Here is a 13,988-nt window from a genome sequence, read left to right on the forward strand (position 1 = left end):
ATATCACCGCCTTTACCCAGGGGATGCCATACCCTGCATCTACGGACTTCCTAAAATCCACAAGGAAGCTGTCCCACTCAGACCCATAGTCAGTAGCATAAACTCAGCCACTTATAACATTGCTAAACACCTTGCTACCATCTTTGCTCCTCTTGTGGGGAACACCCCACACCACATCAAGAACTCCACCGACTTCACTGACAAGGTCCAGAAACTTACCCTGGATCCAGATGAAACCATGGTGTCCTTTGATGTAGTCTCTCTCTTCACTTGCATACCCACCACGGAGGCCGTGGAGACTGTCAGAAAACGACTACAAGAAGACAGCTCCTTGGAGGACAGGACCAACTTCACACCCGATCAGATTTGCACACTGTTAGACCTCTGCCTCACCACTACATATTTCAAATACAACGAAGGCTTTTACAGACAAAAACATGGCTGTGCCATGGGCTCCCCCGTGTCACCTATTGTAGCCAACCTTTACATGGAGGAAGTGGAAAGGAAGGCTCTTGGCTCTTTCAAAGGAAGAGTACCCAGCCACTGGTACAGATATGTGGATGACACCTGGGTCAAAATCAAGACACAAGAAGTGGAATCCTTCACTGCGCACATTAACGCTGTGGATAAAAACATCAAGTTCACCAGGGAAGACACAAAGGACAACTGTTTGCCTTTCCTGGACTGCGCTGTGCACATTGAAGAGAACGGCAAACTCAACATCGAAGTTTACCGGAAGCCCACACACACGGACCAGTACCTCCTCTTTGACTCCCATCACCCTTTGGAACACAAACTTGGAGTAATTAGGACCCTACACCACCGGGCAGAACATGTTCCCTCTAAGCCTGAAGGAAAAAAGAAGGAACACACACATGTAAAGGAAGCACTCAAAACGTGTGGCTATCCTAAATGGGCGTTCTTAAAGTCAGCAAAGAGGCACAGAAAAGAAGACCAGACACCAGCGAGGGAGGATAAGAAGGACAGACGCAACAACATTGTCATCCCCTATGTAGCCAGTGTATCAGAAAAACTTAGGAGAGTTTTCTCCAAGCATGACATCCCGGTGCATTTCAGACCCAGCAACACGCTCAGACAAAAACTGGTTCACCCGAAAGACAAAACGCCAAAACACAGACTTAACAATGTGGTGTATGCTGTACAGTGCAGCGAGGAATGCCCAGACCTCTACATTGGAGAGACCAAACAGCCACTTCACAAGCGCATGGCACAACACAGAAGAGCCACCTCCACAGGACAAGACTCAGCAGTCCATCTGCATCTTAAGGATAAAGGACACTCTTTCGAGGATGCCAATGTTCACATTTTGGACAGAGAGGACAGATGGTTTGAAAGAGGAGTGAAAGAAGCCATCTATGTCCACTGTGAGCGACCATCTTTGAACAGAGGCGGGGGTTTACGACACCAACTCTCTGCCATCTATAATCCAGTTTTGAGATCCCTTCCCAGACGCCTTAACGCCCACTCACATCCTGGGCCATCTGACCTCAGGAATTCGCATGATAAGGTGGGGCCAGGTTTCACAATGAACACACCCGAAACTCTGGCTGATTGGGACCCACACCCAGTTTCACACCTTGGCTCAGGCGATTAGAGGATCATCAGGGGGTCCTTTTGTCCCTCTGTGGGGGGATACTCCCACTAGGTTTATATCTGGGACTCTCCACCATTTGACCTTAGAACTGAAGAAGCTTCTCGGATGAGAGGTGAAACGTCTTCAAGTAACTTAAAGAAGTCCAGACGCTTTTCTTTGCAAGCTCCTTTGACTCAAGTTGTTATACTAGTTTCACACGTGGTTTTTTTGTTTGTTTTTTTTAAATCACAGACACGGCAATACAAACTTAAACCAAACAAAGCAAACAGCTCCATGTGATTCGAGTCTACCTTATCTGCAACTTAAACTGGAAATTATTAGAAATGTTATTTCTGGGTGCTGCGCCCTCGATATTATTGCTGCACATGGAGCATGAAACCCCAGAAGAAGCCACAAAGTTAATACTCAAACCAAATCCTGACAAAGCATAGCAGAGATATAAAAAAAGGAACTCGTAACGATTATCGCAAATGTGCTGACATTTATGCAAATGTGCTGACATTTATGCAAATGTAAACCAAATAAGCTGTTTTCAGGTGTGAAAAAGGGTCTATGATGACCTCCTTTGGCCTATGAAAGTTTTTTGTTGGTTTGTTTGTTCATTCTAGAATAAATGTTTTTAAAAGAGCACATTAATAGAACAGAATAGTTATTATTGTATCGAGTTTGTTTCATGTATTATTTTCGTTGTATGTAATTTGATTCAGTAAAAAAAGTTTGATATTGAAATTGATTGAAGAGAAATGAGTGGGAACGCACAGTGGTTCCCAAACCTTCCCAAAGCCCCTCCAACAATGATCCCAATAAACACACTCTCACACAAATCCTTTACTTTTCAGTCTCCAACAGAAATATAACAACGGTGTGTTACATTACTGAAAAAAATTAATATACCAATGATTCTGAGTGGTGTCAATAATTATAGGCAAAAAATATTATTCTTTTTTTTTTGTGACTTGCTTTGCCAGCGCTGTAGAAGTTCAAATTTAGCCATCCACCTCCTTTAGTTCAAATATAACCATATTTTGAGAATAAAGGCATTTTAGTCTTATGTGAAAAGAAAATGCCTTGGAGGTAGGGCTGTGCGATATGACCAAAATCTCATATCCCGATATAAGAATTCTATCGTCCGATAACGATATAAATCACAAAAATGTAACATTTTCTGTAAATTCTGTCAATCTCGGGCAGCTCGACTTGCGTGAAGTGTTTCCAGCTGCGCATCATGTAGCTGGAGTCTGGTGTTTTAACCAATGCATGAAACTTTACATTTTTAGACATAAGTTGTAAAGGCCGCCGTTTTCTTTGTGAGTATTTATTACACGGCGTGCTGCGGGGAAAAGCCTGTTCTAACGTTTGAGTCTAAGGTTTATTTTTTAGCACCTGGCGGCTCTTTTTTACTTCTCATCCATAAATAATCTGCTCTTTCACGTGATTCAGTTTATTTTGAAAAGTCTCAATAGGATCTTGAGCTTTATTGTGAAAGGTTTATGTTGAACATAAACAAGCGGACACACGATGGTGTTACCGTCGTTGTTGCTAACCACAACGCATAAAAACAGGCGCTTGTCTGTCTGTAGTGTGGTTATATTAAATATAAGAGAAAGAGAGAACTTTAGGAAATTAATATAGCCACTACAGTGACCATCAAAACGATGAAAAAATATTGCTGTAAACAGTTTATTTTGCGACACCACGAAACAAACGATAGCGTAAAATGAAACGATAGACGTTTTTATATCGTCATCCGATATATATCGTTATATCGAACAGCCCTACTTGGAGGCTCTCAATATTTTTATCTTAATGGTTTAATAACTTTTTCAGTTTTTTGTCCAAATGTGCGGTAGTTTAAGACAGCGGTCCCCAAACCCCGGGCCTCGGACCGGTACCGGTCCGTGAGTCGTTTGGTACCGGGCCGCGAGAGTTGAGGCTCAGGTGTGAAATGTATAGTTTTCAGGGTTTTTTATCGGTTTTCAGCATTATTTTGTTATCGTTTTTATTGTTTACTCAGTTTTCCTTGGTCTTTTTACGTGTGTTATGAATAAATTTTCTTTTTTTCGGTACCGGTACTAGTTTTATTTTGTTGTATTTATCCACGACACCTTAAAGGCCGGTCCATGAAAATATTGTCGGGCAAAAACCGGTCCGTGGCGCAAAAAAGTTTGGGGACCGCTGGTTTAAGAGAAGCAGCATTCTCCCTGAGGCTACTGTAGTTACCAACTTAACTAGCTCTCTATGACTGCATTGTAAAAGACTCTTCACATTTTTTTTCAGCAAACATACAATAACTTGTGCATTAGCTGAAATATTAAAACAATCTGTTTATTTCTTGAGCTGTTCCGTTTTAAAATCTGCTGACTCTGATGAACTGATCGTTTACTTAACTAATCAAATAACAACTTTATTATACAGGAGAATAGGCACAGAGCAAACACACAAAACAGGACTTGTTGGTTCAAACCTACCCTTTCTATATGAGTAAATATTTAGATTTGCATTAAGCTATTTATAGCTGTAATAATAAGCTACATACCACAAACTCTAAGCTGGGTCTAATTATGAGGGGGGGGGGGGAGAGAGAATAGCTTTTCGTGCAGCAATAAATCCTCACAAAAGCAGATTACCTGGAATTAGATGAGCACTCTTCTCAGGTATGACTTCTTTGTTCGCTGCTACAAATAACCAGCACAGCTTCAGATAAATCATTACAGAATATCCAGTATGAAGCTATGAAGCTTACTGCCATTACTGCCAAATGTGTCCCTGGAGGACATAGCAACAGCAACAGGAAGATTGATGAGTTTAATAAATATTTAGCGTAATCCCTGGTTACCATCTTTTCTCCTCGGCCATCTTCTCTTACCAACTACACCAAACTCATTAAACAAACGAGCCCTGCTTTGTGTGTTCATTGTGGTATTCGCATCGTATCGTAACAACAAACATGCTACGGGCTATTGTCAATCACTCGTCAAAGAACTAAAAATGGAAGGAAGAATGTTAGAGGAGGAATATCCAGGCATGATGGAGCTGTTCAGGAAAACAGTATTACAGCTTTAATCTGGCAGTTATGTAGAATAGCATTTCTCCATTGTCAACATTGTACCTGGTTTGATCCCTTTCCTGTCTTTTGTTTTTCCTCACTTGATTTATTGGTGTGTCTTTTTTTTCTTGATTCATCTGAATGAAAATTGGACACCAACAAACCCAGAGAAGCCTAAACTTGCTATCGAATTTGCTTACCTGTAGAACACCTGTAATGACCCACACGAACCTGCAGGGGGCAACGTCCTATGACAGCTTCGAGTAGTGTTAAAACTTAAAACTCAGTCAAAAAATTTTTATGTGCGTGCATTTTGTGAATTGTGGATCCAGGGAGATTGTTCATCATTATTATGTGGCTATAATGACCTATTCTTTATGGTTTAGTCAAGTTTTTCAAATTCCCCATATAAAAATAATACCTAATGACCAAACATCAACATTAATTACCAGTTTTTTGTTTTTGTTTCTCAATTCTTCAGAAACTAGATTACTCTTAAGTATAAAATCTTTCTATTCAATGTATTTATTGTAACAAATTAAAATGAAGGTTCTTATTGAATTATCAGTGTTAGATCAATCAACTTATCAATTACTCTAGAAATTGGTGGGAAAATACCCAAAATAGCCTCAGTATTTTTCAACAGCTTGTTTTGTCTTATGAATATAAAATAAAAAATATATTTAGTTTCATTTGAACTGACAAATTATCCAAATGATTACATAATACTGGACAGAACTGTTTTTCCCCACATTGATTTCATTAACAAATTATCAACAACAATGTAAATTAAAGTCCAGCTTAGAAAACTGTGACTTTTAAAAAATTCCCACTGAATAAATAAATTAATGGATCATTTCTGTTATTTTTTTCCCCATTATTTAATTATGGGGTTTTCTTGTTAAAAAATTAAAAAAATAAATAAAATTGTAATGTGAAAAATGACTTTGGAGATTACTTTGGATACAGAAGCCCACTGGTGCACAATGTGGCTTACTTCTGCACACCTTCTGTTTATGTGCTACAACCCTAACACAAACTACCAGGGGAATCGTCCACAGCAGCTCTCTACTGCCACCTATAAATCACACGAGAAACTACATCTCCAGAGTTTACTTTGGCTTCTGCTTGTCGAACGAACTGCACAGTTGATGTGAAATATTTGGGCCTTGATTTAAGATTAGACTTAGATGAAATCATATTTAGCTTTATGATACCATTTATTGACTGGGTGTATTTACTTTACTTCTTAACTAACCTCAAAAAGCTGCCCCCTCCCTCCCCACTTTCCTGCTCTCTCCTTCCTTCTATCTTTTCCCGAAATGCATGTTTCCATGTGTTACAACTGTGCTGGAAAACAGAAAAAAAGAAAGAAAAAAAAAAGGCCTGAGTCATGAGTGGAGCAACAAATCTGACCCACAAGGAACAACCACAAAACATTCCCTGACTCTGAACGAGGAAAGTGCAGACTTGTTTCTCTTGGCACAGAAGCATCTATTCTTAAGCTAAAGTTCACTTTTCAAAACCATCTAGGCCAGGCAGCCTGCCTCGCATGAAGGCCTAACCTTTCAAAACAGGAATCGGTCCGTTCAGGGAGCTATTCTGACCGCTGACTACCAGGCCACCAACGCAACGCGGTCCTGCTTTTCCTCATTCAACAGGTGGCGGGCATGAGAAAATGTGGGCACGGAGATTACACTCCATCTCCATTTGGCCAAAACTGCCAGTATTCTGATGCTGAAACACAATTTTAAAACAATGGAAAGCACGGCACCTTAAATACTCGCAAACCGCACACACGCAGCTAATGAGTCCTTTGAGACAGAAAACACACACTTCAGCGGGGAATGCGCTAATTTGGTTCCAGGCGAGCCTTGATCCCAGTGAGATACACACACCACTGCAAGCGTGCCACTGAGGGCTGATTGGACGGTGTTAATGTAAACACCAATCAGAGAGTGAGCAAACACAGCCAGTGGGCTATTACCAAGGCAAGACCGCTCATCATTCACAGAGTTTACGAAATGATAGTCACTGTCCTCTGAATGACTGTTTTCTCCTATGCTTTGTATGGACTCGGGACATTAAACAGATGCAGAACTTGTGTTTCACGCTCATGTATAGAAAAGCCTACAAACGAGCAGCAAACTCTGTAATATAAAGGGTTGTAAAGTGAACTAATTACGAGTTTACTTATTCTCTCTTGTGTTACAGCAGTCAGTGCTCATATTAAACATGCCGACAGGGTTTGTAGAAATGCAGCGTACAAGAGTCAAACGTTCAGGCTTCATTATGCTCCAAATGCTGGGTGACAGACAAAGGTTCTGCATGATATGATGGATAGTCCATCTTAGACTTACTGCTCTGTCTCTAAGCACAGAAGCTCCACCCACCTGCTTTAAAACATCCTTATTTCTGAGGGGCAGCCAATCAGAAGTAAGGTGGTTTAAAGCCAGTGCCAAAAAAAAAAAAAAAAAAAAAGGATTATTTTGAACTGTGATAATTCAACAATATGTTAGTTGCTTCCCAAAATAAAAATATGGTCTGAAAAAGTATCATATTAGGTGCCCTTAAAATACACATTTTGCCTTAGAAGCAGTCAAAATGACAGTCATGTTTCTCCAAAACAAATGTAAACAGATGGTTTTACCTTTTTGCAACACTGGGTATTATTTGCTCAGTTGTATAAATCCCAGTGTGTCCTCACTGTTCGACCAAACTGTTCTTAAAGAACAGTTGTGTTTTGGAATTAGCTATCGGGTAATAATAATAGGAAGAATAAGAGGAGTAACTACAATAAGTAGAAGAAGACCACTTTAAATTTAATACCACGAGAAAAAATACTAACATTTCGTAGAGTAATTCTAACTGTTCATAACTGCATGAGAATAATTTCTTGTTTATAAGCAGTTTAGTCGCTGTAAGGAGCAGCAAAGTCTTGGAATTTGCCGATGTCGTTTAGTTAAAAAAAAAAAAAGATTAACCTCTAATGAATTTTAAGCCTCATGACAATGCATTGTTGACAATCTAATAGGTTTTTAAAGAGAGTTTTATTATCCTCAGATGAATAATTTCAACCCCAAAAGGAGCATGATTGCTTCAGTTCATCTAAAATACAAAACTCACCACCAAATTTGGAAACGAAGGGCTTTCACTGCAAAGCTAGGTTAGGCTTTTTTGGAGCAGAATTGGCACGTGAGGACAACATCGATCCCCAACAGTCAAGAGGGCCAATAACACAGGAAATTGTAGCTCCAAACAATGTAACATCCACTACCCACAAACGCTGCTGGATGATACACAAGGAGTCAAAACAACCGCATCACATTACTTACCAGTTAAACAAATTGCATAACAAGCCCACAGACTGTAGTAAGTAGTGGTATTACTGCCTGAGAGTAAACTGCTGGCAGGCTGCACAATAGCCACTTTAGGCCTATAAACGCATCAACACACCAAACAAACAGTGCAGCGCTTTGTGGGGAAACAGGCGTGTTAAATCCTGTGTGTGTCTCTGGCGTGGGAGCCTCTGCAAACCCGGATGGGGGAGAGACCAAAGGGTAATGGAGAGATAGAGTGAGCTGTAAGAAGATAATGGGATGATGGTAATTCTTTCTGAGGATGGAATTCAGATATGGATAATAAAGGATATACATGGAGGAAGTTTGTCTCCAGAGCGCAATCTGCACTTATGTCTTCAAAAGCCGTCAAAAACAAAACCTTCTGCTTCACTGTATACACTCTCTCACCTCCCCAAACTCTTTCCATCTTCTCTTCATCCCCCATCCTTCCCGTCATGTCATTTTCCCCTGTCATGACTGGGGTGTGTTAATAATTCAGCCCATCTCCCTGTGTGTCTGCTGTGACAGCTGCAGGTGGGAAACCTCGCACAGAGAGCAGAGTTAAGGGGTTTTGTTCGTGCCCTTCCTGTGAAGCGCTTCAGTGGGAGAACACAATGGGATCATACTGAACTACTCAGATGCAGAACAGATTAGTGTGAGCACTTCCCCATTTCAGTTCGTTGTTAATGCATATTTCACGAGTATGTTTCCGTACTACAAATGTTTCAGTACTTATTGTCACAAAGATGAATCATTCATCAACCATGGCTACTGTTTGTTTTTATTCTTATATACTTGTCCAGTTTTTCTGGTATCTAAATCTTGTTTGATCACACTGGACAGCAGCCTGTCCAAGGTATATTCCATCTCCTGCCAAATTCTAACAACCTTTGATCCTAGTGGGATAAATAATAAGAAAACAGATGGAGTGATGGTTGCTTCTCTTCAGCTACTCTGGCTTCCTCCCACATTCCACAGACATGCATGTTAAGTTAGCTGGTGATTCTAAATTGGCTGTAGGTGTGAATGTAAGTGTGAAAGGCTGTCTGTGTTTGCACTGGCCCTGGCTGCGAACCTGTCCAGGGTTTAGCCTGCCTCTTGACCTGTGACAGCTGGCATGGGTCATTGAGATTTGTGTCGACTTTGAGGTGTAAAGTAAAGCGATTGTGGCTCAAGAGTTGGCAGTTCGTCTTGTAATCGGAAGGTTGCCGGTTCGAGCCCCGGCTTGGACAGTCTCGGTCGTTGTGTCCTTGGGCAAGACACTTCACCTACCGCCTACTGGTGATGGCCAGAGGGGCCGATGGCGCGATATGGCAGCCTCGCTTCTGTCAGTCTGCCCCAGGGCAGCTGTGGCTACAACTGTAGCTTGCCTCCACCAGTGTGTGAATGTGAGAGTGAATGAATAGTGGAATTGTAAAGCGCTTTGAGGGTCTCGAAAAGCGCTATATAAATGCAATCTATTATTATTATTATTAAAAGCTATTAAAATCTGAAGTTGCTTACTACTAGCATCCTTCTAGAACCGTGGCAATCATGTCCCAGTCCTCTGCAGTCCACAGTCCCATCCCTTCACTGTTCAATTCTTCTGCGGTAAGTACAAAGCAGGAAACCATAGCATGGTTCTAACACAGAAGCTAAATGGAATGTGAATGGTGTTAGATGCCAAATTTGCTGTAGCCAAATAAAAATTTAGTCAAGTTGGGTTAACTTGTTTTGGGCACTTAGGTCGGTATCAGAAAGCTCGTTTTCTGGTGAAGGACTATAGCTACCGTCACAGCTTCCTCAAATCCACCAGACTTTGCTGGGTGTGGAAAAATACAAACAAACAAACAAAAAGCAAAACGTAATTTTACCTGTTAGAACGCACGTCCCCTTGGCTTAGCGCTGTCTCGTTTAGTTAGTTTAGTTTTTTCCAATTTGTGACTTTGGTGTTTTAACATGTCAGACCTGAGGAAAGCTAATATGTTAAAGCTTTAACATGACAGTTCACAAACCAATTGACACCACCATGGTTGTCATGGTTATGTTTTTACCCCTCTTTTTTATGTACAGTCTGTTTAACATGCTAACATGCCAACTCTATAAATTAAACTTTTACACCAAGAATATTAACATTGTTAAATGATAACACAGTTGGCGAAAAAGACCCAAAGTTGTGTTGACAACATAAACTCTTGGGCCCTGAGGTTCATAACCATGATTCTGAATTTGATTATGGTGTTAATATTTAGAGTTGGCAAATACTGTGTAGAAATCACAATTTCCAGAAGGAACTGATGTATTCAGCTGTACTTGAGTGTAGCTATGCATATCTCCCATTCCTTTTCAAATAGTAAGGTACTCTACTAATTCTGCTCTTCGAGGATCAAATACAGCTTGAAGATGTTACTTGGCAATGCTCCATAACCAGAGGATATTTTATTAGTGTGGAGTTGTGTAATAAACAATCCACCACTGGCTGACACTAAGAATATTGTTTTTACAAGCTCTTTTTACAAATTCTTTGGCCATCTTTCCTGCAGGCGGTGAAAACATATTTGAAATATTACTTTAGGAAAGAAGCCTAAGCACAAAGATCAAACTGATCAGTCAGAGTCAAAGAAGGTCCCTTCTGCTTTGTTTGCATGCTGATCTTTTGATATTGCAGCTGGCTGCCTTAGGCCCTCCAGTGCCGGTTGACTTTTCCCTGTGCACCTCCACCCCTGCAGCATTAGAAAATAGCCTCGACTCTGTTCTCACTGATGACTCTCTGCAGCGGAAACCAGCACCCACACATCCCATACTACAAATTAAGCTGCCTGGATGAGTCTCATGAAGGCAGAAGGGCTAGTGGGAAGCAAGAGAGACACACTGAGTAAGTGGTCAGTATGAGAGATCTTTTCCTCTGTGGCAGGGCAGACTCCACACCACTACTGCCAGTAATCTAGTACGCTCAGCTGTCGGGAGCGTGTAGCATGTGGTCGAGGAGGTTCCCGGGCTGGTTTTATTGGTGTGGAAATAAATAAACAGAGCGGACCCTCACCCCATTCATATACATGGATGTTCTGTTGCTGAAAATGTGTGTGGCATTATGGTGATCTAACATGTGGGCGATGGGAGGACAGTCACAGCCTCTAACTGCAAAGGATGTGGATAGACAAGTCATCATTCTCACTCTCCCCTTCTCTTCTTTTCCTTTGTGTCAGTCATTCATTCAGGCCTCACTTACTTTGTACAAATACCGGAACGTCAGGAAACTGTTGTCTCGGCCAGTCAACAAATTTTTAATAATAAAATGAGACACAGTTACAAACCTACAAAGAATTTCCTCAGTTCCATGCGGCTTATTAGTCTGTTTTACTTTATCGTTGTCTCAGAACTAGAAGTAAGCTGGAATCAGCAAAAAACAGCAAACAGCTGAAACATCTTTTGTTGATTGTTTGCAATTAAATTTGATCTAAAACAAAAAAAGAGTAAATTTTATACTTTAATTTTAGTGGCCAGACTTACAACTCCCAAACAATAATGCTACTCTCCTCTGGGTTGACCACTGACCACAACTTTATAAGGTAAACATTTGTGTTTTTGAGCATCTTCTGTCCACAAGTGGCCAAACGATCATTAAAGAAGCTTTAACCTCCAGTTTCATTATTTATTATTGTTTTTTCATTATTTACTTAAAAAAAATGAAACCATCATAGTGAAAATCAGAAAAACAAATATAATCATACACCCAAGAGATCTGCCGTCTGACTGGACTCTTTCAGCTTTAATAAGAAATTCAAGGACTGCATTCAAAATAAGTTGAACAGAGGGCGGATTGCAATAACTGAAACGTAATCTCCCACGCAGTCACATGAGACATTGGTTATTGCCGGCTATCTGTGATCTGACTAAGCTCTTGGCTCTATATCCCATCAAAACCATGATGATGAAGGAGGATCAGTCCTGCCTGGAGACTGTGTGTCAGATCCCAATGTGGAAGGGCAGAGGGGGATGGGGGTGGGGGTGAGATCTCCTGGGATCACCGTGGAGCTCCGAGACAAAAGGGACATTGTGGCACAGACTGACCCATCCAAGAAAACATTACTTCCTGTCCCACCAGCTCCAGCAAATGAACAGCTCACTTCCCAGAACTAAGTCTCTTTTTAACATCATCTGCTGTTAACTGTTTCCAGCAGCAGTCACTCCTGACCATATGCAGACACAGTAACTATTTGCAGAAGAACTGAATTTAAAACTGTCTTGAAAAATACAAACAGACAAAGAACATGATAAGTCATTACCCATTTATTGGTAGGAAAAAATCCAAGGAGGTGACAGACAAAACATGAGCTGAGAGTTTGGGTAGCTTGTTGATCTATCCATGTCATGAAAACATCAACCTGAAAATGTCACTAGTGAGCGGCGCTTGTCTAAGATTTAGTGTTAAAAAGATTACTTGTAAGGATGAAACCATTTTTTGCAGACAAGCTCTGATTAGGAACAAACTGCCTTTCATCAAGCAGACATAATTAGAAACTTGCTGGCAGAGAAAGTTGACCTCCTAGTAGCAAAGTATTTTTCTAACAGGTTGGTGAGGAGCTAAAAGCATGAACTTAACTCCAGTATCCAAACAGATTTTTGTTTGCAGGCAAATAAATAGGCTGTTTTATTGCCAAGTATTGGATTTTTATTGTAGTTTTAAACATACCCATCCCATTCAGCTCTTTTAATGAAATTAAATAAGATTTATAATTAGAGGGAAAATCCTAGAGGCAGAAGAATACAGTCGACACCCAGTATTTGTGGGGGTTATGGACCACAACCCCCCCCCAGGAATAGCTGAAATCTGCCAATACTTGAGACTACCTCTAAAACGCTTACTGCCTATTTGAATTTTCCCAGGAGCTTTGTGTTTGGAATTTGCGCATTGTTTGGTGAACATTATTTAAGAAAAAAAAAAAAAAAAAAAAGACTTTTTATTGCAATTTTTCTGTTTTTACATTAATATTAATATTTGAAAATTAATAAAATTAGTCACAAAAGTGAAAATAATTAGCAAATATTTTGGATATGCTCTACCGAAAAAAAATCCATGAATAAGCACATTTTCCATGAATAATTTGGAGTTAGTTTCCACAGAAAGATCCGCAAATACTGAACCGGGAATATGTAGGGGTCGACTGTATCGTCACTGATATTCATTTATCAGTGTCAGCAAGACTACGCAGACTAAGCCAAATGTCTTGAAAGTTGTCAGTAACCCATTATATTGGTGATATTTATAACTCAAAACTCTTTTCATATGATAAAGCATCTGTACTTTATTTAGGATTACAGACCAATGAAACCAGAATCCAGAGGCTAACATTGTCAGATTTCACTGGAATACTTTTATTATATTGCCACAAAAGAGAAACCAAATCTACTTTGTAACTAACTTTATTCATACTTATCTTAGGGCGATCGTGGCTCAAGAGTTGGGCGTTCGTCTTGTAATCGGAAGGTTGCCGGTTCGAGCCCCGGCTTCGACAGTCTCGGTCGTTGTGTCCTTGGGCAAGACACTTCACCTGTTGCCTACTGGTGGTGGTCAGAGGGCCCGGTGGCGCCAGTGTCCGGCAGCCTCGCCTCTGTCAGTGCGCCCCAGGGTGGCTGTGGCTACACTGTAGCTTGCTATCACCAGTGTGTGAATGTGTGTGTGAATGGGTGGATGATTGTGTATAGTGTAAAGTGCTTTGGGGTCCTTAGGACCAAGTAAAGCGCTATACAAATATTTACCATTTATCTGGTCTAACGTCATGGTTTGAAGGTTCACCATCATTAGAGTGCTGCTGGAGTGCAAATTCATTGTTATCAAGTCTCTTTATCAGGTTTTTTTTTTCCTATATCCTTCTTTAAAGCAAATCCATGAGCAGTGGTTCCAGGGAATGGGAAGACGATTAAGAATGTTTATAGGAAAAGCACTCTTACTCCATCCAAAATCCCACAACTGTGTACTACCTACTCACTATAGTTCCCTTTGTTC

General features: G+C 40.5%; 1 protein-coding gene across 1 annotated transcript in view; it reads right to left on the minus strand.

The window, feature by feature from the left end:
• gmds (GDP-mannose 4,6-dehydratase) overlaps nt 1–13,988 on the minus strand; it is a 179,656-nt gene that overhangs the window by 145,267 nt on the left and 20,401 nt on the right. The gene's annotated exons all lie outside the window — the stretch shown is intronic.

Source organism: Perissodus microlepis, chromosome 17 (genome assembly GCF_051167445.1).
Source record: "Perissodus microlepis isolate ML-2025 ecotype Zambia chromosome 17, ASM5116744v1, whole genome shotgun sequence".
NCBI classification, from domain to species: Eukaryota; Metazoa; Chordata; class Actinopteri; order Cichliformes; family Cichlidae; genus Perissodus; species Perissodus microlepis.